A 15,778-nucleotide genomic window follows, 5' to 3' on the forward strand; every position below is an offset into this window, starting at 1 on the left:
TTTTGACAGCTTATGACTTGAACTGAAATGGCAATCTGCCTTGCTCAGGCCACAGCACTATAATGACAGCCTGTCTTGCTCAGGCCACAACATTATAATGACAGTCTGCCTTGGTCAAACCACAGCATTATAATGACATTCTGCCTTGCTCAGGCCACAGCACTATAATGACAGTCTGCCTTGCTCAGTCCACAGCACTATAATGACAGTCTGCCTTGCTCAACATGAAAGAATGAAACCTGACAGGGGCAATATTTACCAGCTTAGCAAAACCCTTAGATACGGTCATCCTCACATTTCTAATAATCCCCTTCTGAGTGTAGGCATTAGCAATCAAGCTGCCCAATAGATCAACAACTTCAGAATAACAGATCATTCACTGCACACCTCAGCCCCTATTCTTCCTTCAGCTCACTCCTCCAAAAAGGCATCTTGCAAGGTTCCATCCTTTCTCCCCATCCCAAACCATACAGGGAACTGAAGGTCCAGGGGAAATAGGTGCTCATCCCAATCCTTACAGAGAACCGAAGGTCCAGGGGAAATGGGTGGTCATCCCAAACCCTACAAGGGAGCTGAAAGTCCAGGGGAAATAGGCGGTCATCCCAAACCATACAGGAAACCGAAGGTCCAGGGTAAATAGGTGATCATCCCAATCCATACAGGGAACCAAACGTCCAGGGGAAATAGGTGGGCATCCCAAACAAACAGGAAACCGAAGGTTCAGGGGAAATAGGTGGTCATCCCAAACCATACAGGGAACCAAAGGTACAGGGGAAATAGGTGGTCATCCCAAACCATACCAGGGAACTGAAGGTCCAGGGGAAATAGGTGGTCATCCCAAACAAACAGGAAACCGAAGGTTCACTGGAAATAGGTGGTCATCCCAAACCAAACAGGAAACCGAAGGTCCAGGAGAAATAGGTGGTCATCCCAAACCACGCAGGGAACTGAAGGTGCAGGGAAAATAGGTGATCATCCCAAACCATACAGGAAACTGAAGTTCCAGGGGAAATAGGTGGTCATCCCAAACCATACAGGGAACCAAAGGTACAGGGGAAATAGGTGGTCATTCCAAACCATACAGGGAACTGAAGGTGCAGGGAAATAGGTGGTCATCCCAAAACAAACAGGAAACCAAAGGTCCAGGGGAAATAGGTGGTCATCCCAAACCATACAGGGAACCGAAGGTGCAGGGGAAATAGGTGGTCATCCCAAACCATACAGGAAATTGAAGGTCCAGGGGAAATAAGTGGTCATCCCAAACCATACAGGGAACCGAAGGTGCAGGGGAAATGGGTGGTCATCCCAAACCATGCAAGAAATTGAAGGTCCAGGGGAAATAGGTGGTCATCCCAAACCATACAGGGAACTGAAGGTCTAGGGGAAATTGGTGGTCATCCCAAACCATACAGGGAACTGAAGGTCTAGGGGAAATAGGTGGTCATCCCAAACCATACAGGGAACTGAAGGTCTAGGGGAAATAGGTGGTCATCCCAAACCATACAGGGATCTGAAGGTCTAGGGGAAATAGGTGGTCATCCCGAACCATGCAGGGAACTGAAGGTCTAGGGGAAATAGGTGGTCATCCCAAACCATGCCGGGAACTAAAGGTCTAGGGGAAATAGGTGGTCATCCCAAACCATGCAGGGAACTGAAGGTCTAGAGGAAATAGGTGGTCATCCCAAACCATGCAGGGAACTGAAGGTCTAGGGGAAATAGGTGGTCATCCCAAACCATGCAGGGAACTGAAGGTCTAGGGGAAATAGGTGGTCATCCCAAACCATGCAGGGAACTGAAGGTCTAGGCGAAATAGGTGGTCATCTGTTTGATAGAATGGAATGAACGGGTTTTCTTCAGATATTGTGGGAGTAGTGGGGACTTCAGTTTAACTTTATCACAAATTATTCTGATATTGATCCTTTTTGAAAGAGCTTCTCCCTCTTCCTCTGTGCATCTGCTCTCCTATCTGTATTTTTGCTATCACTTTAGATTGTGGTGGGAGAGTTTATGGAGTACAGAGCAGTATCATCTCATTCTGACTAGATACAGCTGATATATTGTGACATGGCTGTCATTCGTACCCAGATTACTTTAATGGTAGCAGTTACTTAAACCATAATATAGATGTTTAGTTGCTGTTGGATGTGTTTGTCATAGGCTGGACTTGACTGTTTTGTGCATGAGAAACATCATTTACCAGAAGTTATGACTTGGGGTGACAAAGTTTACCACACAAGAAGGAGCTTTTTTCACTGTGGTACTTTATGTTTCTCATAAGTAGATGGAGTGTGTCCTTTCACTATTCTGCACTATGAAATCACACTATTTTTGTTCACATCGGTGAACTCTGCTGCTGATACATCAGCTCAACAGCCCAGTGGAAACAAATGTCTTCTTTTTGAATTGGTAACTTTATTTAAAACTTCCAATTTCTGAATTACAGTAAGGCTACTAGTTGATGGAGTTCTAGTCAGATAACAGCATGAATCAGATTCTATACCTCCCAGCATCTGACAGAACCCCCATCTCATATTGCCCTGACTTCAGCTATTGATTTTTCATTATTTAATAGTAAGAGTCTGGTATGAACTTTGATAATTAAGCATAACCAAGGTAATCCTGTGACTGATGTTTTTGAATAAAATCTGCAGGGTGTACACTTGTCACATATTACAGTATGCAAAGATCTGGCAAAGTCATGTCAATGAAAGAAAGGCTATTAGGAAAGAGAAAATGAACAAAGAGAGTCTGCCCTATAAATACATTTACCTTCTTGGTTAGTATGTATCTCTAAACTGTATTAATCTGTACATATTGTATGTTTATATGCTTTCTATTCTGCTTTTGTGTAATACTGTTTTGAACTTTATACACTATTATACCAACTGCTTTGTGGAGCTTTTCTCCCTGGGCCTCCACTAAAAATGGATTCTGTAGGACCAGTGGACTTTCCCGGTAAACAAATGCCAATAAATAAATAAATGCATAATTCTTTTAGAAGATGCTGAGATACTGGAAGTAATATAACAAGTTTTAACAATTTTAGGGTCTGGAACATGTAAATCTTTCAAGACTTTGTAGATGTTACCATCTAATACTGGCAGGCCTGAAGAATATGCATGGGTCAGACTGTAAAATCAGAAGCTTAAAATAAAACAGTATGTGAAATGCTCAAAAAGATCTCCTTGTAACATGTTAGCTTTCTGTCAGTGCATGGTATGACTGTGTGGAGCTGTATGCCACCTTCATTGGTGGAAAAATAAAAAGAAAGAAAAGAAAATCCATGCTTTTGTGAAAGCAGTGGGAGAAATTTTCCTGTGATTTCACACTATAGTCTAAAGAAAAGAAAGTAGAATTCCCTTGAGCAATGACCTGCCTTGTTAGTTTTGGCTGTGGCATTCCCAGTCAAAAGATTGATGGGTTTTGCTGTTAACGTTAAAAAGCCCACATGTAACCGCTGGAGTCTGATTAATTATTGCTGACTGCCAAGACAGCTTCTCGCGTGCCAGCATTCCAGCTATCTCATTCTGTGACTTTACTGGCAAACTGAGAGTGTATCAGGACTAGTAAGCAGGGGTAGTGAAATTTATTCACCGGAATACTACAAAAAAGTAAATAAAAATGTTTCAATTCACCTTTATTGCAAGGCTTTCTGGGTAAGACAACATGGAGCTCCATAAACTACTAGTGACAGATTAGATTCTGATCTTCTGTATGCTAAGTGCATGCTGTTTTTGTTCGTTGTAGACTAGTGTAAATTTTCCACAGGAAGACTCCTGTGTTGTGCAGGTTGTTCTATATTAATGCTATGTTAGTTTATCATTCACGATGCAGTGCAGTTTCCAGACCCTTAAGATTCTAACATTTCAGTTACAGACTACTAGGGGATTTTGGAAAATGTCTCCTAACTTGTAATTCATAGATTAAATAATTGCAAAGAATATAGAAAATATGTAAATCACTGCTCAGAACATTTAATTTGATGATATTTTTTGGATAAGTTACAGGCCTTGCTTCTCTAACAGCTAACCCCAGACACAGTACTTGTAAGGATGTCCTTATTGCTGCCCATGCTTTATAGAATTCATTCATTGTTTCCGAAACTGTTGCTTGTTATGGCAGGCTTTTCTAATCACCCCACCCTCTCTGCCAAATAATATGTTTCCTAATATCACTCTTAAGCCACTTGTGCTATATCATTGGATAGTGTCCTTTTGTTCTCATAAATCCATCTTTTTTAAATATGGTACAAACTTGCGCTTAACGTTTTTCTTGAAGTTCTTCAAGCTCCTCCCATGTTCCCCCCTCTCTCTCCTTGTCTCCAGACTGTACACACTCTTTACTCCCTTTCTAAATTTTGATTTTATTCATTTGCTAACTGTGTTGGCCCACTAGGCACAAGCCAGTACTCAGGGGGTGACACAGGAGAATTGTCAAGGTAAGTGACTTGCCTTAAGAAACACAAGTAGGCAAATAAAGGATGTTTAAATCAAACTCTGTGCCAGAAGGCAAGGGTTGTTAATAGGTGCCAGCAGTTTCCTGTTTCAGATGTACACTCTGTATCATTGTAGCTGCCCTTTTCACAACTTACTGTGCTAATTATGCCTCCCAGACTGCATGGTGCTCCAGATGGAGCTTTACTAAGTTTCTGTTATGGGAGTCAACAACTTCCCATTTTCTATCAACATTACTTTTTCTTACATGTACCACTATTCTGTCTGGCTTCTTTATAGTTTTATCATGCTTTTGTTTTATATTTAGGCCATCTGATTGGATGACCTCAAGTTCCTTTGATCTTTCATTGACCTCAGGTTCCTTTGATCTTTCATTGCTACTTCTAAAATGATTTCTACTACTTGTCTCAGCTGTCAGTGCATTTCTCAGGGTTTTAGTTTCCTAGTGAAATTCGACTTTATGTAAGTTAAACAGGCCTTTTTGGATTTGTCCATTTTTACAAGATAATTGAATCTTTGCTTGCATAAGTAGTCTCGTCTCATATCAGTAAACTAAATCATATTAGATTGCCATTTAGAAGTTATTGTTTGTTGTGGTCTGTAATACAGCCTGCCTTGAGCTCTATACTGTTTAAATTCAGTACATTATATGCATAGTTTGCATAGGTTTTGCAATATCTTTAAAGAGCAGGATGTTGCCCCCTCTTGAAATATATCATTGAAAAACTCTCAAATAAATAAACAATTCTTCCACTGATACCCTGCACATATCTTGTGCATTTATTGAGATATAAGCCTTTGTTTGACCATAACACTTGTAATTTCTTTCATAAATCTGCAATAAAAAAATCAACATCCACAGACAGACCTTTGGATGTTAATAGCAGTATATACTTATTGTCTACCAAAGAAATTTCATAGTTCATGTTTTTTAATTCACATCATTTAAGAGATATTGTAAATCTTATGAAGTGTGGTTTCAATAGAGGATTTTGAATAAAAGCTCTGAGGAAGCAACTGATTTCCTGGCAGAGAAGACATCAGGAAGTAAGAGGATTAATTGCCCCCCACCCCCGCTCAGGAATGAATGAGATAGGAGCAGAGTTATGACTCCATATGCATTATGATGGTCAGAATTGCTTGTACAACACATTCTGAATTACTGATATTTAAGTGGAATCCCTGGTATACTTTTTAGCATCTTTCAGACTGTCTTCTCATGATATTAAGTTCTGCCAGGCAGAAATATCCAAATACGTTTATGTTCTGTTGGGTCTACTTCAGATGATCGAGGTTTCAAAACCTCGAACATCATGAGTGGACACCCTCACCTAAACTATTATCTACATTATATGCCAATTTATGAAAGAAATTACAAGTGTTATGGTCAAACAAAGGCTTATATCTCAATAAATGCACAAGATATGTACAGGATATCAGTGGAAGAATTGTTTCTTTATTTGAGACTCGCCCTTTCTCGGCTGCTGTCTGACTCTGGTTGAGCGCCTGCACCTTCACTTTCACTCTGACTTTCCCCTTGTGATTTTGCATGAGTGGACACCTTCACCTAAACTATTATCTACATTATACGCCTATTGTTCTAAGTAATTTCTACAAACCCTGATGCCTCTACCAAGCTTCCAATAGAGGAATCCAAGGAACTTTCACCCTGACTTTCCCCTTGTGATTTCGCATGAGTGGACACCCTCACCTAACCTATTATCTACATTATACGCCTATTGTTCTAAGCAATTTCTACAAACCCTGCTGCCTCTATCAAGCTTCCAATAGAGGAATCCAAGGAAGTATGTGTATTTGCTACCTAGCCTTGTAATACTATAGTCTGTAAGCCCTGCTAGGTGCTTAGCTTGCTCCTTGCCAGGAAAGCCAGCTACTGAACCCCTCTTATTCTCCCTTTCTCCATTCTTCCCCCTTACCTAGTCCCCTGACCTTTCTTGCTCCCTTCTCCCTTCAGTCCAACCCAGACCTGGGTTAGCCCTGGTGTACTTAGGTGCAATTTCTGCATTTGTCCACTAGATGGCACCCTCTCTCCACTAATAGCTACTTCTACTCACTAACTCTAACTTACCCTTTAAACTTTAACTTTTCTTAATTCTCTCTCTCTGTATACTCTAACTTTTCTTTTTCTCTCTCTCTCTCTTATTTCTATTTTTTAGTCCAATTCAGCCCATTACTCCTAGGCCAATTCCACTTACCTTTCTGCTATGCAACTTTCCACTGATAGGTTTTCGATCCTCTCCTGATCACGTTGGTTCTTCCCGCTCTGTTCGCCCTTCGGGCTCACTCCGCTCCCCTACCCTGCCCCCAAATCTCACCCGCCCCCACTATCTCTAAACTTATACCCTCATAACCACACCCGCTTCACCAACTACCAATCATAGAATCACTGCCAACCACACCCTACAATTTCAACTCCACTCCCCTCAAATACAAATCTCCTTCCACTACCACCAGCTTAATCATCCAATACTTAACCCCTACTTATCACCTTCTCCTCTAATAACTACCATACATTCTTCTACCATGTCTTATCTCCAATGTTTACTAGTACTCTCACTCATAAACACTCTTACCACCACTTATCTCCTAACCTCCTATGCACAACCTCTCTCCTTTACTCTTATCATCCCTTCCAAACAAACTCTAACACCTTTCCCAGATGTATCTAGAAGCTTTCACAATGCCATCTACAAACCTAGTTTCTTTCAGGCTAAATATCATCGACTAATTCATATTAAATACTCAATTCTAACCAATAAAAACTTATGTCACTACCACAGTAAACCTCCCCAATACTATAACTTGATATTACTTCACTCCTTAATAGATGGAGACATTCACCCCAACCCAGGCCCAACATCTCCCCATCCCATACAAACTGCAACCAAAATAATACAATTACTTTACCATCAACCAAACCCTCCAAATCACTCTCAATAGCCCATCTAAACATACATAGTATATGCAATAAAATACCTCAAATTCATGCTCTCCTGGATGTCCAACAGTTCGACATCCTCTGCTTAACCGAAACATGGCTTAAACCCTCAATTCAAGATACTGAAATTATCGCCCCAGGCTATAGTATCCTTCGACAAGACCGCATAAATAGAAAAGGTGGAGGGGTAGCAATTCTTTATAAGGCAGGAGTACAAATCAACAAAATAAATCATAAACTACCCTCAGATAACAACACAGAAATAATTATGTCTAAACTGGAGCTTAACTCCCATAAATCAATTAACATCATCTGCACCTACCTTTCCCCAGGTAAAAACCCCACAATACTTGAAGACTTACTTAACTGGCTTTCTTCTAATCTTCCTCAAGAAACAATAGTACTAGGAGACTTTAATATTGACTGGAATTTATGTAACAACACCAATCCATCTACCCTGATCAACCTCTATGGCTACTCACAAGCTGTAAACTCTCCAACCAGAATAAATAAACTCAATAATAAAGAAAGCATCCTAGATTGGATACTAACAAATTGTCCACAGCATAATTATACAACAGGAACCCTCCCAGATGACCTTAGTGACCACTCTCTAATATATATTATCAGACATAAAACAAGTTTAAATATCTCCACTTCAGTCAGAACTGCCTGTAGTAAAAAACACTTTGACCAGGAACTGTTTCTAAACGAACTTAAACAATGTAATTGGTCACCCCTTAAGTTCCTCCCTATAAATGAAGCAGTTAATTACTTCAATACCACTTTTCTAGCGATCCTAGACCATCATGCCCCAATGCGTTCCATAAGAATGAAAAATAAACCAGCCCCTTGGCTCTCAAATCATAGCAAGAAATTAATCCTTAGTAGAAATAAATCTTGGACTAAATGGCGTACCACAAAGAACATGATTGATCACCAAACTTTTAGACAACAAAGAAACCTAACAAAAAAGCTATCCTACAAGATAAAAAAAACTTTTATATTCAACTACAGCAATCATCCCTTCAACAACCTCAAAAGTTCTGGTCTGCTATTAACACACTACTATCCCCAGGCAAAGCAGCAACACCTAATCCCCTAGGCTCCAACCCCGACTGTCCATTACAAACAGCAAATGCCTTTAATACTTTCTTCACCACTGCTGTACTAAATCTAACCAACAAAACCCGGATACCTCTAGTTTGCCCAGTCCAAGCTCCATTCCTCCCCCTTTTCACCTTGAACCTATACCCACCTCCTATATCTCTTCCCTACTTCAAAAATTAAAACCTACTACCCCTTCAGCTGATAAATTACCAGCAGAATACCTCAAAATAGGAGCCAAAGCCATTGCCTACCCAATCTCCATATTGATCAATAGAACTATAAAAGAAGGCACTATCCCAACAATTTGGAAAATCTCTCATATCATTCCTCTTCACAAAGGTGGTGACTCAACTGAGTTCTATAACTTTCGCCCCATAGCTCTACTCTCTCCACTTGCCAAAATAATGGAAAAATGCATCCACAAACAATTAATAACCCACCTACTCCACTATAATCATCTATCTAGTTAACTGTCAACATGGTTTCCGGCCTTTCCACAGTACCACTACAGCCTTGCTATCATTTACCAACTGTATCAGCATAAATCGCAACAATAATATTTTATCCTCAGCATTCTTTGTAGACCTATCTAAAGCCTTCGACATGGTCAATCATCAACTTCTCCTCCACCTACTAAAGTCCCTCTCTCTTGATAATCCTGCTATGAACTGGTTTACATCCTACCTGGAAAACCGAAAACAAGCAGTTCTCTGGAAAAACCATCTTTCAGACCGACTGCCCGCCTCCATAGGTGTTCCTCAGGGCTCTATTTTAGGTCCACTACTGCTTTCCATTTTCATAAATGACCTTCATCTCTCTAATCCACTCTCTACCTGCATCCAATATGCTGATGACTCTACCATCATTTGTTCAGCCTCATCCCTAACAGAACTTCATTCTCTAACACAAAAAGCCTTCTCCACTATAGAACAATGGTTCTCCAACCATTGTCTTCTCCTCAACCCAAAAAAAACCAAGCTACTACTCTTTACACCCTCTCACTTGTCTCCCCCTCTTCATTTCACACTTACATCTGACGATGGCACCGTTATCTCTCCAGACCCCACCACCAAACTCCTAGGAATTACAATTGACAATCAACTAAAGTTTGACACTCACATAAATACTACAATAAAATCTATTAACAAAAAACTTGGATCCCTCTGTAGAATAAAACCTTTCCTAACACCAGTAGCCAGAACCACTATAGCTAGAACCCACTTAATCTCTACCCTGTTATACGCTTCCCCCATATATACCAATCTTTCTAAAAATAATCTTAACAAACTAGCTAAATCATATAACAATATTGCCAGATTTGCTACAAACTCTCTATACAGGACTCATCACTGTCAGAATCTAAAACAACTAGGCTGGCTTGAATTACCTCACCTATTACAATTTAATCAACTTATAATCGCCCACAAAGCCCTGCACCAACCCAACAACACCCCAATTCTCTCTACCTTCATAAGACCATACAATAACTTGAGGAATCTGTGCTCTGCTAACAAAATGTTGATTCATACTTGCTTATCAAATAACTTAGCAGGTGACTCCATATTCTCTAATTTAGTCGGTAAAATATGGAATCAATTACCACAAGAACTGACAACCCTAACCTCTCTCTCACTATTTAAAACTAACCTAAAACTTTTCTTCTCTAACCACTGGTTATGCTCTTGTACCAATCCTGACTAACTGTTTTTTTTCTCTAATTATCTGATACCCTCAAAAGAACCCTCAAAACACATTTTTCTTAACCACAACCCTGCATTTACCATTCTTTATACTAGCCTTCCTTCTTGATTTCTAACACTGTCACTCACAAGTACTACTTACCATGCTTAACTCTCCCACTCATTTTTTCCTACTCCTTTTTTAAATATTGTTAAACTAAGATGAATTTATTTCATACTAATGCTTTTTTCTAATTTTTGTATTAAATATTTTTGTATGTTTTGTAGTATGTTTTTCACTGGTTTTTACTATGTTTTTTTTTTTTTTAACTGGAGTTTTTCTCCCCGGGCCTCCACTGAAAATGGATATGTATCCAGTTGGACTAGCCCGGTCAACAAATGTAAAATAAAATAAATAAATAAAATATGGTCAAAGACCAGATGATCAAAGTTTTAAAACTTTAAATGTTCTGAATGGAGTTCACTGTACAGCGTGGAATGTGAAATTTACCAATTTTTTTTGGTGTAGTGAGATTTCAGAGTTGGTATCTTTAATTTGCAGGGGGTGGTGGTGCTGGGGGGATTATACCCTGCAAAAAAGTAAAAGAACATTTTTTTTGTTTTTATTTTTTTTTTTTTAATTTGATATTCGATGTTTTAAAACTTTGATCATTGGTCTTCAACCATATGATGTACAAAGTTTTGAAGTTTTGATCATCTGAAGTAGATCAGTTCTGTTATGTATAATATATGAATTAAGTGTCTTATTTTACTTGTATTTTCATATTGGTCATTGTCTTGGTCTTTATCTGGCCTATAACCATCCCAGTGTTATTCATTTTACGTCTGACAGACTGGCTTCTCACAATACTAAGTTCTAGGAAGCCGAAATATACAAACATGTTCATGTTCTGTTACACGTAATATGAATTACATTTCTTATTTTTTTGTCTTTTTATATTGGTCATTTTCTGGGTCGTTTTCTGGACCATGGCATTGTTTACTCGTTGCAGTCTTTTCTCTTTAACGTTGCTTATGGTATACCCGAATGATGTTTCCCCTCTTCCATAAGTATGAACCACTATTCCAAGCAGTGGATACCAGCCTGCACTGACTGAATATTAAACATGATAAAGGACATGGATTTCTTTGCTATTGATGACATAACACTTGGATGTTTGCACTGGTCATGTCTGCATGGGAATTATAAAAGAAAACAAGCATTTCTCAGAGAAGGGTGACGATGGTGGCGGGTCTTCTGCAGTCACACTTATCCTCTCATATTTCTTACATTGGAGCCCCTCACCAAATATATACCCCTATAGGTTGCAAAGAATTATGCAAGGGATCTTTCCATCATATTCCCTTCTGATTGTTTGGTCAGTGGAATTATCACTTTTTCCCCAGTTCTTCTATCCCATGCTGCATAGCAGCTGTGCAAGTCTGATCCAGTCCCAGGTTACTGATGGTGCAAGCAGGAATCCAGCCCCTTTACCAAATGATTAGCTAATATGAGGTCGTTTTCTAATTATTAATATTTATTGTTTGGCAGGATAATTAATATACAAAAAAGCAGGAGAGTGTGTTCACTAACGTTATTGTTATATAAACAGTGGGTTTAGAATAGAAGGCTCAAGAGTTTTCCTATTCCATTTTCTACACAAAGGTTGTAGAGAACACAACAGGAGCTGAAAAGCAAATTACAAGATTCACAGTCATAGTTCAAAAGACAACATATGAATGGCTCCCCTGGTTTGGCAGAGAAAGATTTAATATGAGAGGTTGTTCTCATTAGTCAAACATATGGCAATGAATTCCGCTGCCCAACGGCATGTTTATATTTTTTCCTTGTAAACTGCGTATAGTTGATACTTTTTGGGAAAGGTATGAAGGAGGGTATCTGTCACAAGTAAAGGCACTTATATTTAAATGGATGAAGAATTAGGTTTAAAGTCAGACATTCCAGTCATTCGTCAGATGTACGCATAATCATGACAGGGTCACGGCTTCTCCAAGTGCACCAGTCTACAGAGCTAATTTGCTGAAGGCAGAATTCCTTCTATAACTCAGATGTTGTGTCTCGTTTGAAATGCGCTGTCTCAGAAACTTGTAAAACCAAATTCACTAAGTTTATTAGATTGAGGGACTTTTCATGTATGATTTTCCTTCATTAAGATGATTGCTACAAGTTGTACAACTTGATGGAAAAGGATTATTAATGTTAAAGCTATGACATAGTATTCACTCACATATTGATTTCTTAAAACTCCAATAATTCACTGTCTGGACTGAAAAGGCTGGAAGGCATGTTGGTGTCAAGGAGTTTTTTTTTTTTTTTACTTTAAACAGAAACAGAAAGTTTCATGGCTGCCAGACAAGAAGAATGAAGGCATTTGGGTAATGCATTTCATGTGCCTTCATAACAGTGCTAAGTCTGATCTGCTATGTTTTGCTATAATGGAAAAAAAAAGAAAGAAAAGAAACAAAGACATTTAGAAAAGAAAGAAAAAGCATAGACTTTTCAAATCTGCCCTTGTTCTTCTGTCTGTCAGTCTGCAGATGTACTTTTATTTGGTTTTCTTTTCTTGCCTGTCTACTACTACATTCTAATAAACTGCCTCATGCTCTGATATGTCCTAATCATAGATTTTGTAAAGCCTTGACAGTCAGATAATCTGGTCATGGTACATCACAGTTGCATGGGTACATCACAGTTTCTGAAAATTAAAACTTTCACATCACTCAAATCTTTCTACGTCAGTTTCTATGAGACTTCTACTTCCTTTTGCTGTACTGCTGCCGAATATCCAAGCCTTGCCTGCCCTGTTTATTCACCTTATTAACTTGAATAACCCCCTCTCCCACTTGCTCTTACATGAGTACATAACTACAGTTTTGCAGTGATCGCAGGCTGTCTATGGTTTAGCTTGAATGGTTCTTTGCATCCTTCATTCTTTGATCTTCAGGCTCTCCGCTTTTTGTTACAGCACTTCAAAATGGAACATGGCATTTATCGGGTATGTGACAGTGTTCCAATCGCAGGATTTGATGCAGTGAATAAACTGTAAGGATTAAACTGTAAGCAATAAACTGTAAGGACTCCTTTTTGGTATCTCACAGGTCAGCATTTTGACCCGCGGTATTTAACTGCTGCAGTCCTGTATTCTGTTACCAAGTGAAATGCTTGACCTTTAGCTATAGCAATGCATTTCTGCATGAAAATATGCAAGCATTTGTATGCCGTCTGTGGTTCCTTTTCATTACATTTAATCCTTCCTCTTCATCAGCATTTGTTCTTTGGCAAAGCTTCCATGATCAACAGAGCACCATCAATACCACTAAGGCTGTAGCAAGTCATATGCCATATATATCAAACATACAAATTTTACAAATAAAGTATCCATTTTGTGCAATGAGATATGCTGATATGTTTATCATGGTGTACGGTTCATATTTTGTTAATGTACCTTTTTTCATAATGCCTGGAAAGCTAAATTGTTTTTTACTTTCTGTCATTTCAATTTTTTTCCACTTCCACTGCGTTTGTTTTTTAATATTATAAATACCTCACAGGAGGCTCAATTATCCTAATGCTGCTACTGGTCATAAAACCCACATTTACAGATACTAGGCCATTTCACACCACAGTACCATTGGTATCAATACTAAGTGTCCACTCATCTAAGGACTTCTGTGGACTTTCACTACCGTTCATTGTAAAGATGGAGATTTCCTTTAAGGGGTGAAATCTTGCTTACCCTTCAATGCATCCTCATGTTCTGCATCTTTGGAAAATGTTCCCTTTAGCTACTCAGCGACAGTTTGCTAATGTTTTATTTGCTCAAGCTTGATTGCTTGATATTTTGCTGCGCATTCTTGATGCTGAGCTACATTTAGGAATAATGTCTAGTGAAACGCAATACATTTTATACGCTCTTAGATTGTAGTGTCTCAGTAAAAAATAACACCACAAATAAAAGCAATGATTTTTCTTCTAAATATCACTGTTCGTCTAAGCTACAGCTTATAGAGGGGTGAGGAGTACATTGTGATTAGCTTCTGCATCAATAACATCTGCTTTTGCTGATGGCAGTACCATAAGTACACTAAAGTTGTGAGTAAACTTGTTTCGGAGGCCTATGTAACAAATTGGTAGGTATGTGCATTCACAGCCAAGCACCTGTATTTAGAGCAACTGCATTTCCAGCAGAGATTAATAGACACGTTTAAAAATGACCTGGGAGTCTGCATGACAGAAAGCTGGCATAGCTGTACTGGCAGTTCCGTATGGGAAACCCTTCTGGACCCTGCCGTTCCATAGGGCATACATAAGGATTACATTTAATATCTTTCATTTCCGCACTGTTTGCTACCCATCAGTACGGGTACATGACCCCTAGTATGGGCCAGTGATGCTGTAGGATTCCTAAGCCTTCTTCTTCCTCCCTGGAAGAGTACATCTTTTTACATCATGGCTAACATTGTTCCAACTATCAAGTGCTGTTCCTAAGATTAAATCGCCAGAGTGAAGCACAGGTAGTAAGAAAGGTCTGTCTTCTGGCACACTGTTCCTTTCCTCTCTATCTACATCACTCCATCTCTCATCTAGTGTACTGCACATAGGTTCTACATTTCTTTGTGCAGCAATCTAAGTTGTATAACATGGCTGCTTGCCAAAACTGAAATGGAATCAAGGCACAGTAACGGTTCCTTTTTCTATCTTTGTTATTCATTTAGCAAAGAATGTTGTAGCTGGTCTGGCCAGTTCATCAGCTGCAGATATAATTTAATTCCTGTCCTGCCCATAGATGTTATTATTGAATTCAAAATTACAAATTATTTGAGCTTAAGTCATTGCACTGCAAAGCCTGACACACTTGCAATTCTCCTGGCTGTTCCTTTTCAATATGGCTGCCCCTTATGCTATTACTGTCAGTAACCTCCTAGACTCCTTCTCCATCAAATAGCTGCATGGGAAATTATTGATACTTGAAACTGTCATTTTTATTGCTTTCACTCTGAACCTTTGCTAAACTCAGTACAGCTTATGTTGCCCCCTCTCTCCCTTTGGACAAGCATCATGTCATAGAGATGCAAAGTAAATAAATATTAATTCAGGAGACCTTACTTAAAGTAACTAAATCCCTGAATAGTAGTACATACAGAAATATAATGCATCCCTGCTCAAAAGAAAGCACTGCAGAGATATTCTTATGAAAATCAGTTTGAATCAGAAACAAACTTCAGACCTCACCTATCCTATATCCTCTTTCTTCCCAAAGTATCTAAGGAACACTCCATTTATTCACACCATCTTGCTTGTACCTTGCCAGAGCATCGGCACTTGACTTATTTTAACTAATTAACATGTTGTCAGCATGTCTTTCAGATAAAGGTAGGAATTACAGACTGGGGCAAAAACACATACTGATATGGGGGGGGGGGTGGTCAGGTAATTTGCACGGTGAAGGTACCCCAGTCAGGAACTGAAGCAGAGGACTAAGGACTATGAGATATCAATAGTGACTACTGGACCGCTGGACCATCACAATGCATTGTGGGGCCATTTAAACAAC

At 39.1% G+C, this 15,778-nt stretch overlaps 1 protein-coding gene across 1 annotated transcript in view; it reads left to right on the plus strand.

Moving 5' to 3' along the window:
• The window catches only part of LOC122817578 (fibrillin-2-like), an 824,173-nt gene that overhangs the window by 445,017 nt on the left and 363,378 nt on the right, over positions 1–15,778 (plus strand). The window lies entirely within an intron of this gene.

Source organism: Protopterus annectens, chromosome 13.part0 (assembly GCF_019279795.1).
Source record: "Protopterus annectens isolate FY-2018-M chromosome 13.part0, PAN1.0, whole genome shotgun sequence".
Classification (NCBI taxonomy): domain Eukaryota; kingdom Metazoa; phylum Chordata; order Ceratodontiformes; family Protopteridae; genus Protopterus; species Protopterus annectens.